The 25,609-nt window shown below is 30.3% G+C and overlaps 1 long non-coding RNA gene across 2 annotated transcripts in view; it reads right to left on the bottom strand.

Moving 5' to 3' along the window:
* The window catches only part of LOC128201202 (uncharacterized), a 64,181-nt gene that overhangs the window by 10,904 nt on the left and 27,668 nt on the right, over positions 1-25,609 (bottom strand). The window lies entirely within an intron of this gene.

Here is a 25,609-nt window from a genome sequence, read left to right as displayed (position 1 = left end):
TAGTCGTGGGTAAAAGTCGATAAAATCACTTGAAAAGGACACTGGACGCAATGCGCACCTATGATAGCAAGTTTATGAATACAGCTCGACAAAAGCTATGAAAACAGTAGACTCATTGCTACATAAGTTAGAGATAGTATTCAATGTTTTATCTATGGTGGGTATATATATTCGTATATTATTTATTAAATATTAAAAAAGAATAGGTAATTCACGCCTTAGGAGTGACAAAGGAGACTGATACCATAAACGTAGTATCATTTATTTTCGACACAATATATTTTGTGATATAATGTTTCGAAAAGTTACTACAAAGACTATATTTGCAACTGTAGAATTCATTAAAAATATTATTATTATTCATTATAAATTCAACCACTCGTGTATTTCTTTTATTTTTATATTCATCTGTTCAACTGCATAGGCGATAGTTGCCAGTTGCCAGTTGCCAATTGCTAAAAGTAGGAATACCAATGAAGTAGTCAACCTATAGATAGCGCAAGAAGATGAAACCTAGACCAAATATTAAGTTAGACCTTCAGGAATACAACTAATAAAGGGCCTCTAATTTGATGTAGTAGTTTTAGCATGATGTCGGAGCCAACATACAAACAGACAGAAAATTCTGATAATTATTATTTTGGCATCTATGTTATTATTAAGAACCTTCATATATTTTTTCCTTATATATTTCCCATGTACAGATATTGTATAGTTACAATTCTTTTAAAATAGAATTTCCTAATATATTAGTAAGATAAGAAGTAAGTAAGATAAGATACTATATTATATATTATACCCCTTCTTTTCGCGTGAATATCATAAGAAACGCCTAACGGAACTTAATGGTCTAGGGATGTATAGCGGCATCCCTTTAAACCATCACTGAAACGTGACTGCGGTTGTCAACCCGCCTGCCCAGTGTGGTAACTACTGGCAAAGCTCCCACAGGAGAAAGCCTATGTTCAGTTTATACGAAGTGTTTGTTATAATTAGTCAATCAACCACGAATTAGAATGAAATTTGATACACAGGTAATTTTTTTTAAAATCACTGGGGGCAATCGAACATACGACTCACCTGATGGTAATTGACTACCGCCACTCATGATCACCCACAACACCAAAGGCATTGCAGGTGTGCTGCTACCCTTTTAAAAAGGAATATGCTCTTTTCTTGAAGGTTATGATGTCGTATAGCCTAATTTTACATATAGGATACATTGTATGCTAGTTTTCGCAGGAATAATGCGAGAAACAGCTAGTAGCTATATAAAAATAATTACTCCTCAATCACACTTCGGTTGCTAGAGCGTAAACAAAATGAATGATGATGGCATACAATCACAGCTTTAAACTACTGCACGCGTCACTTGCCCTACACAGGCAGCTCATTAGTTACGCGGCCGTATTTACATTTATCATGTCACGTCAACAATGGGGATTTATGATGTGCAATTATTAAGGCGGACAGCAAAAACAATCACGACGCACATCACAGCGGCCAGAGGACAGGAGCTCCTCAACAACTTATCATTAAGATCCTTCGCAGTTAATAATATTCTGTACTTTAAATAAAATTTATTTACAAGAAATATAGATAACAGTTAAATATAACATTCAAATCTTGTATCACGAACATTTGAAATGCGGACACAGAAAGTACCCCTCGTTAATAGTTCTGCGATAGACTAAGGAGCAGTGCAAATCTAAATCCATCATAAAAAAACTAAAAATTTCGTAACTTAGGCATGTACTTAGATACGACAGATATTACCTTCTACATGTGATTATAATAGGTAAAAATGCTAGCAAGAGAAGTTTTAGTTGTAGAAAAGCTCTTGGCTACGTAATATCTGGTAGTGGGACGAGCATTGTTAGTGCATCCGAATTATTCCATCTCGCAAGAGACTAAAAGTAATACTGTGAGCTAATAGACAAAAGATTATTATACATTGCGTAGAAAATGAATTCGAAAGGAATTTCCTAATGCCTATTAAAGTATTACAAAATACCGCAAGTAATTAGGAAGATGTCGCTCAATATATTTAAAATTGACCTACGCAAATGGCTAATCGATAAATGTTATTATTCTTTAGGAGAACTCAAAAATATTAAGTGACACTCACATAATTATTATATTATCTACACAATTGCTTTTTTTTATTAAATAGTACTGACATTGAATTGAATTTAATGAATTTTTACTCATTCATTTTTTAACATACTACTATGAATATATTATTGTTAACCTAATGAATAATAGAAATAGCTAATTATTGAAATAGTTAAGTATAAAAACTTATAGCTACCGATTAATGAATTTGCATTTGACTATAAGGCTATAATAAAAAGATCTGTAAAAACAATGTTCTAGCAAATAAATTTATCTACATATTAATAACAGAGACTTATTTACTTTGGATTATTTAATAAAGTAAAAATTGTATTTAAAAATATATAGGTATTTACCCAAATAGTTTAATACTATATTACATAAAAAAATAATAACAAAAACAACTCGAAAAATGAAATAATTATCAAAGACGGTTAAACAAAACACAAACTAAAATTATTACCTAAATTGATAATAAATTATTATCAGTACGTGTGAATTCCTAAATGATGAAAGATTGCGAATGACATATGTAGGTATGAGAGAGCGGCGACAGGCGATCCCGATAGTAAATTGGTAGTATAAATATGCTAGGACTCACTAGATGCAAGTAATACAAAACTTTTGTTTAGTCCTCATTTTCGAGTACTGATATGTTCAGCAATAATAGAAAATAAGTTGGTGAAATAACGTGATATATCGTCATAGTCGTAGAATACATGACAAAGATTACATATAAACATCCGTAAGTATTCTACGACTATGACGATATTATGTCATGTCAAGACTCATTGAAATTGATTACTTTTTTTATAATAAACTACAGATATAATGGGTGGACTCTGTTGTTTAACGTTCTTTTTCGATATAAGTTAATTTCATCGGTACATTTTATATCAATTTATTATAAGAACTATATATAACAACTAACATAACGACCTATACAAGTGTATAAATACACATCGTATACAAATAAATAACTATAGTATAATTTCAATATTTTTTATATTTTTTTAATAAAATTAATTTAATTAAAATGCATATTTTATAGTTATAAATTCTGAAATACGAGAGCCGGAGCCGTAACAGTAGTATCAGAAATCAACATTTTCTTTTCAATATAAAAACATGAATGTATCATCATTATTAAAACCAAGTAGATATAGCATCATGATATTTATATGAATATACTTCTTTCCACAGGAGCACTGTTTACTTGAAATAATTGAGTAATTACAATCGAGTAATCTTTCGCCCGCAGCTTGGTTTGCAAGAGTTGCGCATCGATACGTTCAACAGATTTTAAATATATTACTGTACTACAAAATTATACAGAAGGCCTTAAAAATGGTCTATATTTTTCTTCCAAGATTTAAGGATAAATTCAGTACCGGCCTTAGGGAGATGTACAGTCGAGTGACTCCCAAGGGTGTCAAGGTTCAACGCGCCTGGAGCCACTAGCTAGGAATCCAGCGATTTCCCAAATCAGTGGGTCAGTTTACCGATCCAACAGTAGTAATACCATCAACTCGCTCACTAGCACTGACTTTTAAAAATTTTCTTTACGGACGCCGGATATACTAAGGTCAGACCTGGGTTTTATTTTATGCAACTTAGAATGGCAAACAAGCTGACGGCCCACCTGATGGAAAGTGGTAACCGTCGCCTATAGACATGAGCAGTACCATAGACATAACAGAGTATACTATTTCGCCCATGATACCCCCAATGCGTTGTCATTCCTGAGGACTCAGGTGTTATTCCTCTGTACCCTGTAAATTCACGCCATATCCCACACTTCAAACCGAAACACAGCTATGTAAATACAACTGCTTCACGGTAGAAATACGAATGGGACAGAGGTACCCAAGCACTCGACTTTTGTACAAAGTCTCTCTCTGGTCTAAACCTGTAAGTATGTATATATATATATTATTTACGTCGGCATATTACATATATAATTTAACATCTGCAGGAAATAGCTAGCTTTTTATAAACATCCATGCGTTAAAACACGTTGCGAATAGCAGCTCATTAAAACCATTAAAAATTATTACATAACCATAACTTATGGATTTAATAAAAAATTTTGATTGTGACAAATTATCAATTTTACAAATATTAGAATGCTTTCTGACCAAAAAGCTCACACAGTCGTTTTACAATAAAAACTACCCATAGATAGCTGTCAATCACATCGCTCTAAATTATAAGAACAAATTAAGATCATAACACTCAAATGATAAATCTCATCCCTTTTAAAAATATAGTTATTATTTCCAATTCTTTTTTGCTTTTGAATTACGAATTACCACAGATAATATAATACTACTACTATTTATTACATAAAATCTATTTTAATCATATAATTTACCTACCGCTATCTTAAAACTTAAATAACTGTATTAGAAACCTTAAACATAATATGGAACAATAGAAAAAGGTTCTGACTAAACGTGAGCAATAGATTTAATTCCGGCTTGAAAGGATCAATCATGGCTGTAGGTCGCTTTGTGGACGCCGCCCTGGGTGGTACGCTAACTAAAATATTTATACAACTTATGCCACACAATGGCGACGTATTTCAATGACGTGCGGTGCGCATGCGACGCTTTGCCTAAAGCGCTGCGTGCACATGCGATACTGTAAAATAAGTAAAAAATACAGTAAATGTTTGTATATGTTTACATTGTATTTATATCAGTTGTACTGATATTTTATGTCTGAATAAATAAATGTTATGTTCGCAGTTTTGTACAGCGTCCGAGTTGTTAGTTATGTTGACAATTTCTATTGTATATTACATTAGCTGTTCCCTCGATTGTGTCGACATGGTAGTGGAAATGAAGACAATTCATAAAATACCAATGTTATATTCTATATTATATCAAGATTTCGTTTACGATGAAATCCACTTTGCCTACTTCTAAGGTAACAAAAAAAAAAAAAAAAACAGAGAAAGCACAATTCTAAAAATAGCTGATTTTAAACCCGGTGCATTTCTAGCCTCACCAGCATATTTTGCAAATAAAAAACTCTAATAATATCTATAAACTATTGCACCATAGTCGTGTAGGTACCAGCATAGAGTAGGCCACCCTTTCCTTTGCTGTGGGTGTTGTAAGAGGCGAGTAAGTGTCCCTCTTAAAACATTACCAAAAGTCAAACTGCGGTTGGCAACCCGCCTGCCTAGCGTGGCAACTATTGACAAAACCTCCTTTATAGTGGAGGCTATATTCAGCAATGAAAAGTTATCAACTAATACAAAACAATACAATTGCACCATAACATTTTATTTCAGGATCTAATATATTACCTAAATTATATTTGTATACTTAAGGTACAATAATAAAAGAAAACGAAACCAGTTATTTGTATTTAAAAACTAAACAACTTACCTTATTTTAATAAAATTTCTATGAAACCAATGTATAAGTATGTTCTTTCAAATAAAAAAGAATTTTTCAAATCGGTTCAAAACCTGCTTCTTTTTGAAGTCGGTTGAAAATATTTTCGTAGTCGTAATAGATCCTAATGCACGTAAAAAGACTTACGTTAAATAAAAAAAAAAACATTCTATTATGTCAAAAATATTATAAAACTAAGATATTTTATCACATCACGAGTCACAAGCGGTTGTAAAATAAATTTCATGTCTTTGAGTTTATGTTTCAAATAATCATACTTTATCCGGCAACAATTTGTTACAGGTAAGGAGCTTTTTATTAAATTTAAACTCGAATATGTTTTGTGATAAATAGCAGCTTGAAAATAATTATTATGACTGCATACTAAATATTAGTCTTCAATCTTGGATGTTTTAAATATATGTAATATGTATTTAAAACTGAGATATCCTAAGAAAATACCAACCTCCAAATATAAATATTCATGTTACAAAAATTATATTTAATCAAGTACTAAATTCAATTTATGAGTATCTGTATTCGCGTCTATTGATGTTTCTACACGTATATAAACATAAATAGATTATCTTTTACCCGCGACTTCGTTTACGTGACCGGAATATTTTCAGTTACCAAAATAAAAAGCCTGTATTCTTCTGAATCCTATATACTACGTTATATACGTTTCATAATGATTAGTTAAAATTAAGCGAAACGAACAAATTTACTTTCACAGTTATAATATTAATAAGGATATACATTAATAAATATTAAATATCCTAAAAATCACCAAAACCATATATAAAAAAAAAATTTGAATACTTCAATAGGATATATTAGAGATAAATTATATTACAAGATAAATAAATGTAAAATATTATCACTTTTATGTCATACTTACCTAGGTAATGGGTAAGCAATAATATATATATAATGGTTTTCTAATAAATAGGCCGTCAGTATATATGCCGTATCCAATATGTATAAATAAAAGTAAAAATAAAATGTATATTAAATTCCCTACCGAGAAAAGTTTCCTATTCAGACCTAACAACGTTATTCTAATGAGAGCGTTCACTAAGGTCTCGTCCTAAATGGTAAGCGTTCAATCGATTCATTGCAATAAACAATTTTATTTTTCATAAATATATCATATGTAGAAATCGTGCTGTACGAAATTCGAAATATCAAATCAGTAACGAAGTAAAAACATAACATTTCACCACTCCTTTTCGTCTCTAGGAGCTTATGATAAAAGACTGTTATATAAATAAAACTATTATTATTATATATAATTATAAATCTTTACTACTTAATATTATAAATATGAAAGAAAGTTTGTTCGTTTATTTCTATATTTATATCGTTCATCCATTCTTTCGTTGGTTTATTTCTTTGTTAACGACACCTTAATGGCTAAACCGATCTACCCATTTGAAACGAAGAAGGACATAGGCTGCTTTCTATCCTAGTAAATCATATAAAATTTATATTAAGGTTAAAATTAAGATTATTAATGACATTTTGGAGCACATTTTTGGGTAAAACATATAAATAATATTATCTTACTGCTGGGAAATACTATTATTACAATATAAATGCTACTGTTACGTATACAAATTTCTGAAAATGAATGGATGCTTGTTATTCTTTTACACACAAACGACTGAACGGATTTGAATGAACTGTATTACACGGATAAGTTATATCCAAACTTAAAGCCAGCTTGTTATAAATGATATGTGGTGTCAGTTTGAATAACTAGAAGTGCCCATGTAAAGTTTCCCTAAACAGTCCAATACCTTAGCAATTGTACAGGGCATACTGACTCGCACCGCCGCATTCATTATTAGTATGTAGAAAAAGGAGCAAAACGAAATACCTATATCACGCCTGAATGGTAGTTATCCAGGCCGAGACACGATGACCGCTAGTGTATTTCTCTTAGGTCACGAGTTATCTAAATACGGTAATATGTTTTCAAAGGATATTAGACTTTTAAAGTGTTTCTATTTATAACGATCTATATCTGTAAGTAAGTGATAGAGGCTGTTAACACTCGGTTCTTTATGTGTAATCATTAAAGGATCTGACGAGAAATATTTATTACGATGATGATACAGCTGTTAACTGTCCAATGCTGAACATAGACTTCTCCCTTGGGGGTTTTTGCCAGTAGTTGCCACATTTGACAAGTAGATTTTAGTGATGTTTTAAAAGGAACACTGTTGCCCATCCCTTGACCATTAAGTTCCCTTAGTCGCCTCTTACTACACCTACAAAAGGGGTGGGGGGTGCCTGATGTATATCGCGACTACACAGCTATAATACTTATTATATTCACCATCAAAATAAATCCATCCATAACAGCCCATTATTCCGATATAGTGCGCGTTTCTCCTCATAATAGAAAGATATTCGCTAACTAGTACCACACTAGACAAGTTTAGCAAATAATTATATTTTGAGAACTATGTAACACCATTATTAGAACTGATTTATTGTCTACTGCTCTCATAATTTGCCATAAAAACCTGAGCTACCTACATCCATCAATTCTCAATAATTCCTATGGGAGTCTATGAGATTTGATGTAGTTGATATTTTGAAATATTTCGGTTTCATTAGTCCCCACTGGTACTTTAGAAGTTATGGTTTTATATATGACCGACTTCAAATTCTATTTTTTTATATTTGTGACCTCATAAGTCTATCAGTTATAAACCAATTTGAAAAATTCTTTTTTTTTAATCAGAAGACTAACTTACAGACTGCTCCAATAGAAATTTTATCAAAATCGGTTCAGTAACTAAATTTTTTAAATACAATAACTAGTTCCGCCATAATTAAAGTCGGTATTTTTGTGAAACACAATCTTAATTATTAATGAAAAGTTTTAACTTTAGCTTCTCAGACGCAGCTCAGTCGACTTGATTCGCGATCTACTGGACAAAGCTGTATTTACCAAATATAAGAAGTTGTTCAGACACATTGACCGTTATCGGAGTGACTTCACTCCTAGTATTCCTGCCTATACGAGATCTGAAGATAAAAACAATGTTTATAAACATATATATAGATATTTTACCATAGTTGCTATGCAATAATAACTCTAAGATGAAGTATATATAAAGCAAAATAAAAAATATATACCTATATTAATAAAATAAAATAAATTATTAAAAGTGTAAGTGACATCACTTAAGAGTGAAATTTGATTCCATTCTTGTAGGTGTCAATACGCTTACAATTTTCATAGCATTTCATAACTATAAAAATTATTAATAAGAATTAAAAATGATTCCCTTTTTTATCCCACGACGCGGAGCATAAACTTGACGTACTAGATCTACCAACCTATATGTCTATACATACAATACCTTATTTGATGTCATTATGGCATCTTGTTTTTCCAATTACCATAACCCGAGACCCATCTAGAACCCGTTCCACTATTGGGACAAAAAAATAAAATATCTAGTAGTTACGCAAGACTGGGACTGAATAAAAAGTGGTTTCCCTTTCGTTGAAAGTGCAGTAACCTTTAAATACCTATTACTAATGAAAATGAAAAGGGCAGTTTTGTATACATTTCCATTATCATTATAATAATTCTATCTTTTTTAATGAAGAATTGAACCGTGAATCTTATATTATGTACCTACAATAATTATGTAAATAAAGTTTACAATTGAATGAGTAAATAATTTATTCATTTTAATAACACCTAACTACGATAGGCCGGGGAAAAGGGATTGTTAGTAATAGGGCCGACCAGATAGGGTGTATTGCTAGCAATGAGTCGGCCATTGCTAGCGATATACCCTATCAGGTCGACCTCTACACGATTCCGTCGTGGTTAATTCTAGTGGAATTTGTCACGATGGGCCTGACTGACCTGGTTTCATTGTCACCTATCCTCCTTGCTCCGCCAGCATATACCAATAGCGCAGATGGAGGTACCATTTCATTATCATCACTTACAATAAAAAAAAATCTACAATAGGCCGAGAATCTTCAAGCTGTTTCGTAGTTTTTGATTGGATGGACGATAATCGTAACAATAAAAAATATTAAGTGTTCGTTTAAGTCGTTCCACATTTCAAATCCCTTAAACTGTGTATTATTGAGTAATACACATATATACAAACTTTCACTATTACAGCAAAGTAGAAATAAGATTTTAATTTTAATTACGTATAATCCAGTCAGTAACCTATATCATAAATCCTAAAGCCGTGAGAAATAATCAAAAAGTGCTCCATTAATACGGCACGAACATAAACGACAATATTAGATACGCTATAATTTCTTAGCCATTGCTTTTATATGCAAATCGGGAACAATTTATCAAGACGAGACGTTTCAATGGGTAAGCACTCTCCATACTACTCGATAAATAAACGGTGGCCGCCGTGCGCGCAGGCCCGTCTATCCCACCATCACTCGGATGACTTGAAACTCACTGATGCATGCTATGTTCTCCACCGAGATACAAGATTCGATTATCATTTCTATAGCATTCAACAAAGACTTTTTGCAATTGTGAATTGTATAGGTAAATGTGAAATTTGCTCCAGTTTCCAAAATTTAATAGAAAGTTGAAATTTATATAAACATGTTCACATTTTATGGCTATATAAACGATCCAATGCTTTGAGTTCCAAATTCGGTTCTTGTTCGAACTGTTAGTTCATAGTTTCAATTCCTAGATTATTTAAAGTATACTGCGGATTTTACTACCACACTACAAAATTTCAGCAACTAATCTGCATTTAGCAACCATGGTTACATGATTGCATCTTTGACTATTGTCTTTAAGAAAAATATTAAGCACTTTACCAGACAGAAATTTTACACACTAGCAACTCATAATTCTGTCGTTAAACATCTGTGGTGTAGTTTTATTTTAATTTTGACTAATTAGCTAAAATGGCGATGCATTAGGAATGCCATGGGCCTTGTGCCTGTTATCTGGTAAGCAAGGCACAACCACTTATAATATTGGCTATAACAAGTACAACACATAGCAAGGCTTACAGTAAGTACGTATGTTTGCCATTTTGGATTACAAATATTCACAAAAAAAATTAATTATTCATTTCACGTCGTAGCAAAGGACTCTCTCATAAACTGCCATATAGTATGAATTCACAATCACTTCGCATTTCGTGCCAGCATCACATCGATGTCACGACAGTTACGAGAACAATAGATGCAAAAGTTTCTGAATATATTTTATATAAAAACCAATGATATTATAGCTAAATAAATAGATACTCTTTACTATTAGACAAAATTAAGTTTGATACTCTATAATAGCATCCTGAAATTAGTAACATATTGGAACCGAGATGAGGCAAGCATTCAGTAACTGATATGTGGAATTATTATCTGGAATTATTGTTGCTAACATATTTGTTAATTTGAATTAAGGTCATATACTTTAATTTTTGTTTTATTTATTATTTATTCATCAATATTAAATTAAACAACACATATATTAGGTATACGATGAATTACAACTTATACTTAAAAATTTATATTGTTTATAAATCAAAACTAAACGGATATAATTTCCCAGGTCGTGCGATGATAATTAAAATATATAAACAATATGTATTCACTGCATATTATGCGAACATGTGGCATAGAATGCCTACGGTGATTTTTCGCGCCGACAAAAAATATTACCATTGAAAACAATTAAAGCTTTAATAGACTCCGTATGCCAGCAAGGCATAAGTAATTGGGTATGGTGTCATCTAAATCACGTTTGGAGGCTTTTGTTGCTCGGCACGTCATAATTTATTATTCTGGATCAGACTGCAGGAATGCCTTTTGCTGCATTAAAACTGATTTAAAAGTTTAATCTGTATAAATTGAATAAATTATAATTATGATACTCTATATAGTTGTATTCATTTAGTAAAAATAAACTTATGTGACAATATAAATACATTTTTATTTTCCGATTTTTTTTATTGAATACTCGCGGCTTTTCCCGCGTTAGTCAATAACAAAAGAATCTTAAATGTTAATCTAAGTTGTGTATTCCAAATTTTGCTTAATTTAAAATAAAATCTGCCTGTGTACCATATTTTTCAAACAATCATTAGTTTTTTAATTTAATTAAAAAAAAAGGAATTTTTCGAATGAACTGATGAAATCTACAGTTGACGTCCTATTTTAATAAATTTTTTAAAACTCTTTTGTAATAATTATAACAAAATTAACGCCAGACATCAATGGAATAAAATAAAAATATTGTAACTATATTTTAAAATATAACGAAACGTCCATATTATCCGACTTTATATCTCTCAGCAGTTAATAAATCTCGAGGTACTCACTCAAACCAATAAGTTATTCATAATTCATACTATATAATTTATGAATTTAAAAAAGAATGTATAGCGAAACTGATTATATGAAATCGATGTCTTAACTCCAATCGCGATAGAGTAAACCTATTATTATTACTGTAATTAGAGGCTTGGTAGTTTAAATTCGCGCTTTATATTAGGGCACAAAAAATGCATCACTCTTTGCTCTTTAGATACTTTAGGGCAAAAAAATTACCATAAGAACTCTAATTATACTTCATAAACGGAGCCTTATACATTTTATATTAAAGTAGCACCCACGAATAACAAAAAAGTGAAGAAGCAATTTATTTTGACAGGCAAGTACTTAACACAGTATGTACAAATGCTTATTCGACGTGGTTCTTTTACAAACAATTATTTTTTCCATACAATCTAATATACTTGTTATTCATATTCTTGTTATTATATAACTGACAACAACGTATAAAAAATAATGATAAAGACTATGTTAATCACTCTATAATTTTGTTTAAGAATTTTATTTTTGGTATATTATTGTTACAATAAGTGTGAGAATAAATGAGAATTTATGATTGTCAAAAAAAAACATAATGGTATCTTATATAAAATTTTCGAAATAACACGTTTTCATTACCTCCACCGTAAGAATAAGAAAAAGGTAGAAAAGACTCTCGCAAATTCAAAATAATAATACCGCGTTCGTCGCTAGAACCATAGACAAGAATCGAATGCCTTTAAACAGCGCGCTCGTCCGAGACTCAGAAAGCATGTTTAATAATAAACCAAAGATGGCGCTATATTTTTTATTTTACCAATTTACATTAATGATTTGTTCACTTAGCAAACGTAATAAATTTACCTTATTTCACAAAATTAAATTTAATATTTTTCACAGTATAACTTCAGTTACTGTTTATTCCACCTATTTTACTATAAAATAAATTATATAAATAAATAGTTATTCATAATTAAATTAAAAAAGACCACCTCTTTTTTAATTTAATTATGCATAACTATTTTAATATACTGATGGTAGGAACTTCATGGAACTCTTATTAATGTCTGGGTTTCCACCCAAGAACCCAAAGTCATTTTCCACCTTTTCGATATGGATACCAATTTTGACGAATGCGGTAGTGTTGACTTCAAAAATAATAAAAAAAGATGACGTATATAAATCTTTTTTATGGAAGAATGGTAAACCTTACTTACGAACTTTTGTTATTATTATTTTATTTACTCTTATTAAATGCCTAAATAACATAAACTTAGAAATCATACCTCAAAAGCTACCTTAAGCTATATAAAAAAAAATAGTTTTTTTTTTTTTACATCTAATGATAAACAGTTATAATAGCATGAACACTACAAGTGTCACTTGCGTAATCTTACCCTTAAAAATCTCATTAGCCTCCTTTTTGTAGAACTTATTACAATATCCTCTAAGGAAAACCTCATTTTATTTACTACAGTCACACAATTTATTTCATTATAACAATTTATTATATGTGGCAACCCCGTACGGACAAACGCAGTGTAGAACGACCACCCACTAGATGTAGTGACGACCTGAAAAAATTGTAGAGAATCAGTGGATATAAGTGGTTTAGGACTGTTCTTTATGGCAGTCTATGGGAAGGCTTATGTCCAGCAGTGGACGGATAATGACGATGAATAATTCATTAAAATACTAACTGCATCCTGCGACTTTGTCTGCTTTTATTGAATGCTGTACTAACTATGCGTAGTTACCTACTCAACAGTTAACGTGAGATATAATTTCATCTATCTTACACTGATATTATCAAAATGAGATAGGATCATAATCAAAGTTGGTAGGTCGTTATTTATTTTTTATTAATCTTTTACTTGCCACCTAGTAACTGACAATACATTATTTTCTCACTCATCCATCAAGATCATACCTAATTACGTAAACGTATTTCAAATTATCTTTTGTCTATCAAACAAGTTTGTTATTGCTCAGAGCTCGTGACTCACTATCTGTGCGCAATATAGAGTTACTTTTTATATTTATCTTTCTCACGTCTCATATTTTAAGATTTTTAAGGTACATTATGAGCGGTATTTTTTTCTTTTGTTTTATTATAATTGTACAATAAATATTATTCTACGGAACCAAACATTTCATAATATATAAAATAACTGTACTTAATAATAACATTAAATAAAATATAAGTAAAGTATAAGAATATGTTCTAGTGTGACAAAAGAATGAAATTTAATTTCAAAACCTTATTATGTTTTATTGCCGACATGTCATGTGGTCTCGGCACAAGATGGACCACCCCTTCCCGTGGGTGTCATAAGAAGCGACTTTAATTTAATGGATCATATATCAACAATAAAAAACAAATACGCTCTAAAATCACCCTATACACATTCAAAAATGACACATGCAATACCAATGAAACTTCCTATTCTTTTAAAAATACGCTGAATTTATTATCACCCAAACTAACAATACAATTTAATTAAAAATAAATAACACATACACATTTAGGGAACAACTACACCGTTATAAAGTGTAAAAGCGTTGTATGATAACTCAATTACCGTCGGGTATGTAGGCTTCAAATGTTCACGCATTGTTTTAGTAAGAACCGTAATGAAAACAAACATGCATTGTAACTGTACAGACGACTAACCCACAACACCGACGAACAATCACACGGCAATATTCCCACGTGCTCATCCACGTAGGTACATAAAACCACCTATAAAAGTCTAAAGTAACAGTATGACTTAAAATATATACAAATAAAAAAAAATATATGTTAATATAGGCCACAATCATATAAAATAACTAAAATACGATATGAGAAACCAGACAATACGTTTTTAATTAGGACAGTTACTATACAGAAGTAGCATCTGTCTCATTATCCTGACTTTATTCTTGTTATTAGTAATTCTTATATTTTAATTTTTACTCATTCATTTCATTTGAAATATAAATTAAATAAATTTATTTGTAAAATAAATGCCGGTAAGGATAACCTATTACTTCTTTGCGAAAAATATTCAGTTTCACTATTAGAATATACTGTAACAAATTACGAATGATTTCTATTTAAACTCATCTTTTAATTATTATATCAATTTAGATTTTAAAAATGCTTAACATTTAGTAATTTAACGCTTTAATAACTTAAAATTACGAGATCTTTTAATATTATCTCCTTATAATATATATCTAGTTTTTATCTCAACAATATATCCTATTTTCATAATGTTCAATCAATGACAGAAAAATACAAATACCTGCGCACAAATGCAATTGAAGTCATATAGAAATCGCGCCTCGAAATAACCTTCGACGTGTTTCTGCTTCATAACATAACCACCATATTTGGTGCGGGCATAAGAAATGCATTTAAAATGAACCACTTGACAATCCACAGATGAAGTAAATACCATTTTAAGAAATACCCTGTTTGATTTCACTTTGCAGGGTTACCAAAAACACGTTTAAATTCATTCGTTCATATAAAATATTTGATTTTCAATTAACCTCATAATTTCGACTATACAAAGTACCCGCTGCAGAACTTTCTGAAAGTAATGGCCTTCTTTCCTGTCAAAAAAATAGTTTAATGTTGTGAATATTTAACTATTACTTCCAACAACTCTGTACCTAAAATCACTTAACTTTCTTGAATCGACTTGCACTGATCTTGCATTATAGCTGTTACGTATTATATAATGAAATATATTTTTTACGCATCACTTTCCAAATCAAATATGATATTTTGGTACTTTTATTAAACGTTATTTGAATGCTGAAGACACTAATGTACATATATAATGTTTTTGTTGTCATTGGCGTGCTTATGAATAAAAGAGTAAACTGTTTATCGGTTTAGCTACAATCGATTAATTTCATGTCCATGCATAATGTATGATTAGTATGTCACATTAGTGCATCAGATACACTGCGTGGATAAACGTGGGAGTCATTTGTATGGGAAAATATTTTTTCCAATCATTATCTAGATTATTGACTGAACGGACTTCGTCCAGTATAATGTGAAACAAACGGTTTAGTTTTTATCCACAAACCCTTACACTATTTTCATCAATCGATTATTACAAATATTCTATTACCGTTTGACAAGATAATAGTTGACAAATTATTAATTAACGCTGATTTATTGATCCTAATAAATCTAAATCTATATCCTAATAAATTCTATATATATATATATTCTATATATATATATATATATATATATATATATATATATATATATATATATATAATCTTTTGGAGGAAACAATGAAGAGTATGTATTTAATAAATTTTGACATAATTTGTATATCTATTATAATATTTCATAGACTCTTTTAGGAAAAGATAGATTAATATGTTTTAATAAAAGTGTAAATGTAATTGAAATCTTTGTTAAATTCTTATCCATTTTTTTTTTTTGGTTATTCAAACACGGAATTGATAGTAATCGCGAAACAATCTAGACTTGCTGATGTAAAGATTTCGTGGAAATTTATTCATAGCGTCCATAATAGTAAGTGTATTTTAGCCAAAAAAACGACGCCGATGACACAGATAAACCCTGTACAGTACAGTTGATAATCCAGCGAGTGGCAACCCTACATTGTCTGCCATGTTAGTTCACAACCGGAACAAAGGCCTATAAAGTAGCGTCACAGTATCATGAACATCGGGAGCCGTCGCAAATTGGTTTATTGAGATTGCAACCGCGATGCAATGCAAGGATAAAAACGTTACGTCCCACTTATAACCCGTTTTTAAATGTGCCCCCACCCGTAGTATAATTTCCTTCTCAATATAATATGTAAGAATATAATTCAACATATCATAATATAAAAACAATATATCATAATAGTTACACTACGCACTATACTCGCAAACTGATCAGTGTCCATTTTACGTGCTTTCTTTTTTGTTGTAATATTGATAGATATCACATTTAGCCCAAATTAGCTTAGAATCCAGCTAAATTTCGAACTGTAAACTCTACATAAAACTCATAAATAAAATGCATATACGCAGCATTATAATCCGTAATATAGTAGACAAAATCATTTTTTAATTGTTACATTTATCATCAAATAAATTTATGAACTGGGTAAGTTGTACACGCGACTTCGGACACGTGACGGAGATATGATCATTGACCAAAACTGAGAATAGCCTATACCCTTGTCCATCCCAACAAACAAACTCACTTTCACATTCATAATATCAGTTCTTACTAATATATCCGGATATATTAAAACGATCAACAAATACCGCTTCCATATAATATCCTGAAATCGAACTGGCGCGGTCGAAGGATTACTATAATTGAATAGCCCTTGTAATATTATAGTATAATAGCTAAGTAGAAATAATATGACATGTTTGATTTTCATATGAATTGAGCTACTTGCGGCATCTACTTAAAGTCGTATACACTCAATGTAATGCAAACAATTCAAAAATTAATTTATTTAAAACGAACTTGTTTAAATGACTCTAACTTTTTCATCTTAAATTAAATACGAGATTGTATTTATATAATTGATGATTATAACTCTGTTATGTCCATGGTAATGCTCATGTCTATAGGCGACGGATACCACTTTCCATCAAGTGGGCCGTCAGGTTGTTTGCCATTCTAAGTTGTATAAAAAAAATAAAAATAAAATGATTATAACGTAAGCATCCTCAAAAACTTGATTTTTGAAATTTCAACTTAAAGGGGATAAATATGACACCATGCGTGTAGAGCCGCGGGCAATAGCTAGTTTATTATAAAAATAAAAATAATCCAAGTAAATATTTTTAATATTAAAAAAGTTTAAAAGTAACCATCTCATTAAAACCCTAAGGAGTAACACTGAAATCTCCACAGTGGACGTTGTCCACAAATCACTATAACGACCATTCAGTAACGCATTGTGAATTCAATTTATATTAACGACAGAGCTTACCGTGTTTTTATATGGCATTTCGGATACATTTGATGGAATATTATATAAAATTAGCAATAACTTTAAATTTAATAGATGATTTCGCGTTTAATATTTTAAAATATTGAAAAAAATCTAAACATTTGTTTACTTTAAACACAGTATATCCCTTACAATTTCATTATATGCATTGCATTGCAATTATGCATTTCCATAACTTTGTTTTAAAATTTGATAATAGACACTTATTATTAACAGCGTAAAACATTATTTTTTATAATGTTTTACGCTGTTATTAATATGCCGACTTGCACAAGAATTAAACCTTTACCCTAAGGTTGTCTTACAAAGATTGTTTTCAGCAATAAGACTAAGACGTCTTACTGTACTTATACAACTGAGTATATTTATTAATTGTATTGCTTATTCCCTATATTGTATAATGTAAATAAAATATACTCCTTCAATTAATTATACATATCTTTCTATTATTAAAAGTTCTATGTGTATTTTATTAAACTTACAAGTTTTAAAAAAACTCTACAATTATTTTCAGAGATTAATTATTTGATTGCTCACTAACACATCAGTCATAAAAAATCTAGAATGTTAAGTTAGACCTGCGAACTTGAAACTTATTTAACTTACAAGGCGTAACTGCAGAAAAAAAAAAGATTGAAACGACTTTCAATATAAAAAGCGATTTTAACAAAGTCTGGCATTCTAATTACAACTTAAAGGAAATCTCTGGATATATCTATCTATCTATTTTTCACTGTAAAAAGTTGTAAAATCTAAAGTAGAGCTACGTATTTTAGGGTCCGTACCAAAAAGGTACAAAGGAACCCTTGTGGTGTAACTTTGTCCGTCTGTCCATCTGTCACATTGTTATATCTCAGCAACCACTAATACTGTCGATTTCAAATTTGGAATAGTTTTACCTTAGAGTTTTATATATCATTGTCCGGCAATATTTTTTTTTTATTTTATTAAATTATACAATTGGTTTATGTACAAGTATATCCCACAGTGAAAAATACCTATATTTTCCATATTAACAATACAGTACGTATATATATATATATATATATATATATATATATATATATATATATATATGTTGAATAATATATAAATGTTTATACAATATCTAGCTAAATCCATACTAGAAAATTCGAATTCAAATCGAATACGTGCGGAAGCCAATATGAGAAAAAATACTCATACTTAATGAAATTGTAAAAGAACCAAATAGCAATTGAAACTAGGCGCGAAGCGTAACGAAACCAATTATACTAATAATTATAAATTGCGCAACTTACCCGATGGCGCGTTGTTCACCTCTCCTATTATCGTCAAGTTAAATAATACGATCCTTTTTTATTTCTTTACGCTAAGGATTCAACTTCGGTTGCACCAGCTGTATGTATTTTGAAAATGTAAGTATAAAATCTAATACTTTTAATTAGCCTATAATTAGATATTATGTGCCATAAAAATACATAGTTTTTTAACTTATTAAATATCCACGTCATTGTTATAAAAAGTTTCATTGAAATAAATCCAACAAGTGCCTCACTTACTGGTTAAGATTATATTATATAAAATAGACGACTGCAAAGACGGACAGCTAAATAAGTAGATAAAAATACGAAAAGTATTGCTCACGACTGCAATCTCGGTGCTATAATACTCGGCATTCCTACATCTCGCCGAGCAATTTTGTTTATCAAATTATTTTAATAAATACGTCAAATAAATAAGAAAGTATTTAATACAGTACAATAATGACAAATATGGTCAAAATTGAAATAAAATTAAAAGTTTTTATTCTTTCATATGCATATATACAGTTTATACCACTCGCTGATATTTAAAATCACAAATTACAACACAGATGGATTTAGACATATCTCTACCAGCGAAAATAAAATTTTATGTACGTCAATGTATATCCATTGAAGCTGTTATAAAAATTACGTACACCTTGAGAATGTTGCACTGAACATGATAGTGTTTGAATAAAAATATAAATTTTTCTTCAAAACCTATTTTTACTGATCTCATTTACTAGATTTGTTACATAATATAAACACAAACAATAGATACCAATAATAATATAATTGGAAAGTCATAATGAGATGTCTTACTGTGTTGAATGCAATAAAAGACTAGAAGCCTAAACTTGTATAGTTTATAGACTATTGCCTCTCTAATGCTGATAGCGAGTTCAATACTTGTGTAGGCAGGCTCTCGACTAACGAACGAGATGCCCGTAAAACGATAAAGTCTGCATTTCAATAGGTACGCAATCCAATGTGACAATCGCTGAATACCACAGTTAAACACTTACTAAGGCGCCTACACGAATTTGTTTAGTGAAAACGTGATAGTACTTAATTAAGGAACAGAGTATTTTACATATTCATTGGAATGTCGATCTTTAAAGGCAACTTAAACTAATGAAGTCAAACCTTGTCTCTACTACCACAAAATAAAAAATAAAAACATAGATTAACTTTAAGCATGTGAGAATAGGGAATGCGTAGGGAATGATACCGAAATCAAATTAACATTTTATCCAAAGAAACATTGGCCGAAAAATGACAATTAATTTCAAACTACCACGTATATTAATACAATGTATTCAACTGCCAATATGCAATTTCCATTTAGAATTTAATTTTAGATTTGAATTAAATTTAATAACGGATTAAAGATTAATTTACTCTATTTAAAAAAAAAAAAAACTATTGGCAATTAAACAAAATGATTCTTCGTTAAATTTAACTCATACGTAATATTCGATATGCTACTTTTTATCATAGGCATAATTATATTTTTTTATTATATCATTTGACATTTTCAGGCATCAACGAGTACATACGAATTACGAATAGATACTATAAATTAACATTTACACTCCAATTTAGTAGTATTCACAAATGACACAATTTCGCAATATCCAACGCCATTACGCTCTACTAAAGTAACATCTGTACAAATAAAATTACATTCATGTGTGAATGGAGTTTATATAACCTAAATCGACCGATCAGGTCCACATAGAAATGTAGGTACTTAAAAAATATAACAAATTAATATTAAAAAAATATTTGTAATATTATGAATACAAAAGTTTTGATTACATTATCTATATTTCATTCATCCCATCGCATTCATATTAGTCCCATCATCTTTATTAAGATGAGAAAATATACACGTACTTATAAAAAAGTACCACTAATACCAGAAATATGTATACAACAGGTAATAAATAAATATAATTATTGTTTATAATTATTTATATTTTTGTTTTAATTGTTATTAGTATGCGCCAAATAAATAATTCTTTAAAATGTTGAGTGTTATGTTTATAAAAATGAAAACAATCCAGCAATCCTTCTGATTAACCCTTTAGGAATTATGGTCATGAGTTTTTTTTAACAAATCCTTAACTGCGAAATACCGTGTTTTACTAAAAAGTGAACACCGAACACACCTAGACCCGAGACAATGTTAAAAGTTCTTTTCCTGCGATCGGAGGCTCATTTTACATAGAACATCGTCCAAACTATTGGGGCAATAGTCTGCACGATTCACGATTCACTGGAGTCATCTAATAAGCGTTTTGACGATCCCTAATATTAAATACCCTACTCGTATTATAAATACGAAAGTATGCAAAGAAAAGAGCGAGTTTGAATTAAATAGTACAATAGTTTTTATTTATTTCTATGCTGTGTGGTCCCAGCATAGAATGGGTCACTACTTCCTTTCCCGTGGATATTGTAAAAAGCGACTAAGAAAACTTAATGGTTGAGAGATTGGCAGCAGCGTCTCTCTTAAAACATCACCAAAACCTAATTACGGTTGCCAACCAGACTGCCAAGCGTTGCAACTAGTGGCAAAACCCCTCTTATGGGGAAGGCCTATGTTCAGTGAATATGTTTATGTATGATATAATGATGATTATGATAATGATTAGTTTTGCGTCTTAGTTACTTAGTCTTAGTCTTCATTCATCGATCTACAAATCCTATGTTGACTGTTAAAATAACATATTTCTTTCTTCAGTCCAAATACTATATGATAGCAAATGTAATGACGATCGGTTGATCCGATAAAGCGTAATTATGTAATTATCAAACTGACTTCCACATTTATATATTTTTTAGAAATAAAAATAGAATGAGAACCCGCCGACACTATCGGTATAGGTACACTAACTGGACACCAGTGTGAGATGATAAGTGAAAATGAAAAGAGGGACATGGAGGTCGACCTGATGGAGTATATTGCTAGTAATGATACTGCTAGAGTCCATTACTAACAATCTCTTTCCCCCAATTTATAATATTAGTAAGCATATATTTTTATCCTATTTCAAACTACCAAAAATGTGAGCTACCTACATTTACTTAACTAATAAATATCTCTAAAATATAAAACAGCAGTTGTATATAGGTAATTTTAATTCCATCTTATTATTGTTATTGCAGTAGGTATCTATTGACTGTCTGAGAGGAAACCACAAAATGGACAATTAGCTTTTTACACAAGCCGATTGGCAGCAAGGTGTGGGAACCCGTCGTCCTTAATCAAACCACGGGAAACAATTTTATGCTTCGCTTAAAAGCGTTCGTGACGTAAATCTGCGTTCTTTACTAAATCAAATACAGGAGAACTGGCTTTTTTTTTTTATAATTGTTGTTGAAGTTATTTGTTAATAAATATAAAAATAATTATTAACTATAGGATGTAACTTTCATTCATATTTGCTAAACATTTAAACATCAATATTAATATATTAATGTTCAAGTTCGTTACATTATGTATTATTATAGTATTATTACTTTTTTTATAGTATAATTATTATAAAGAAAATAGTTGATAATAATAATCATAATGTCTAACCAGATGAAGACTTTGTACAAAACTCGTTTACTTGGGCACCTCTGTCCCATTCGTGTTTCTACTGTGAAGCAATTATGTTTGCATGGCTGTGTTTCACTTTGAAGGGTGGGATATGGCAGTGTATTTACAAAGTACAGGGGAATAACACATGAGCCCTCAGGAATGGCAACGCATGGAGAGTATCATAAGCAAAACAGTATACTCTCTTATGTCCATGGTACTGCTCATGTCTATAGACGACGGTTACTACATTCCAACAGGTGGAACGTCAGCTTGTTTGCTATACTAAGTTGCATAAAAAATACTACTTTACATAGAATTATTACTTTATATTTATATTACTTTTAACATTGTAAACTTTAAATTAAAAAAAAAACTCTCGGAGACTAAATTGAAATTTAATCTCAGTCTATAAGTGAAGCAAAAGAATAAACTTTTTAAAAAAAATTAAATATGAAGAATATTAAAACTTTATCAAATATAAAATATGGATATTAAATTAACAATTATTGTATATAGCTTTACAAATAATTCATGTATAATCATGTAATAAAAAGCTGCACACTATAAAAACTCGGATGAGTTTTAAAGTAATTTTATATAAAATTAATCAAAAGTAATTGCAATCTTACAGATTGAATTTTTATTCTGATTACAGTAATAAAACCAAACACAATTCACAAGGAAACCATAATAACAAATATTATATATAAATAAACATATGTTTTAATAGTTCAGAAAAAAAGCAATATTTCTGATATGTTATTATAACCACCATTGAAAAAGATAAAAACAAATAGATATAAACATACATACATACAAACAATAAGATTAACAAACAAAAATAACAAAATTAATTAAGAATATAAAACGCCTAAATCGTATTTTTTTACTGATCTTATAAGTTTTAATAGTAATACCTCTCCAGCCATTCATTTTATTATACATAAGATATAATATCAAAAAAAAAACGTGCGGAATTCCGCAATTATGTTTACTTAATAGTCGAAGACAAAACATCGATGAAAAATGTTTATCTACTGTATAATAAATGATAGCAAACTTAAGTTCTTAAGAAAACATAATCACATAGCTAAATAGCAACCATCTGCAATTATGATCGTTCAGAAGCTACACAATGTCAAATTAATACTTGCTCACGTAGTACGAAGCCATTGAAAAAGCGTTTAAGACTTGATGTGTTTATTAAATTGTCTTAAGTAATTTACGAGCGAGCGACGACTCTTGTCGTTTAAATAATCATCGGGTGATATTTTTCTTTTGCCGTTAATAATTCACGCAGGAAGAATCGGACGGAAAGTTTATTTATTTACAATATTTTAAAGCGATTTCGGAAAGGATAATATCGTGTCTATCTTCGAAACTTCAATACCGTAATCCATCACTGACAACATGCAATAGTTTTAATTTTTGACGTTTTTAAGTTTCCCGAATGCTGATTATGACCATACGATTTTGCATCATTCGAATTAAAATTACAAAACAGTAAATTAGCCGTACCTACCTCACTTCATTCCGTAAAAAAATACTTTCCTTTTTTAAAATAATAACATTTAGGTTTATCTAATCGTAATTCTTAATTAAATTTATTGCGGAACAAAGGGGATTGAACTTTATATTGTTGTACCTTACAATTATTTGATACTTTTATTTGTAATTTAAACGTAATTAGACGATTGGTTTTAAAATAAAGAAATAACCCTTGTGAATTAATAAAATTAAGCAATATTGTGTGCGGTCACTCGGATTAATGACTATATCGTCTGGAACTGACCACAATGCAAAATCCATCAGTCTGGTGAATTAAAACTTGATAGAATACAATGATGAGACTATGAATCTTTAAATAGTATAACGGCATTGCAGTCAGCGTCTATTCGTATTTCTTATAAACCATACAACAAATTTTAAGACGAGTTTTACCGTCATTTAGATATACTAAAAGGTGACTTTATAAAATAAGTTACCTGCTTGGGTACCTCCATTTCCTTCGTGTTTCTGCCATGAAGTAATTCTTTGCATAGTTATATTTCGATTTGTAGGGTGAAACATAGCAATGAAATTACAAGGTATAGAGGCTTTACTACATAGGGTCAGAAACGCAACGCATAAAGAGTATCATGGGCGATACCGTCATTATATCCATACTTACTATTCATGACTTTGTACAAAAGTCATTTGCTTGGGCACCTCTGTCCCATTCGTGTTTCTACTGTGAAGCAGTTATGTTTGCATGACTGTTTCAGTTTGAAGGGCGGGATATGGCAGTGTATTAACAAAGTACAGGGGAATAATACATGAGCCCTCAGGAATGGCAACGCATGGGGGGTATCATAGACGAAACAGTATATTCTGTTATGTCCATGGTTACTACTCATGTCTATAGGCGACGATTACCACTTTCCATCACGTGGGCCGTCAGCTTGTTTGCCGTTCTAAGTTGCATAAAAAAGATATATATTACAAATAATTTGTTACCTACGTACAATAACATCATAATTACATATAGGTCACTAGCATATTTATATATAGTCAATGTATATACGGAATTAGGAATAGCCAAATTGTTTTATGAATCTTTTATATACTGCATAGTTCTGTCACAAACTTTCTTACACTCGAAGGGCATGCACATACTTACTATATTTCTACTAATATGGTAAATGCAAAGTCAGTAAATATATTTAGATTTTTATTGCTAAATTATATTTAAACGTTTAACAGAGTTAAACTTGACGAACATAGAATAAATATGATTTATTTAAGTAAGCAAAGCTGTGGGACACAGCTAGAATGGAATAAAGAATAATATAATAAATATGATACCCTCAGCATTTTGCA

Source organism: Galleria mellonella, unplaced genomic scaffold (assembly GCF_026898425.1).
Source record: "Galleria mellonella isolate WM207_F2 unplaced genomic scaffold, CSIRO_AGI_GalMel_v1 utg36, whole genome shotgun sequence".
NCBI classification, from domain to species: Eukaryota; Metazoa; Arthropoda; class Insecta; order Lepidoptera; family Pyralidae; genus Galleria; species Galleria mellonella.
Note: the sequence above shows the minus strand (reverse complement) of the source record. Positions and strands in the feature narration are given on the sequence as shown.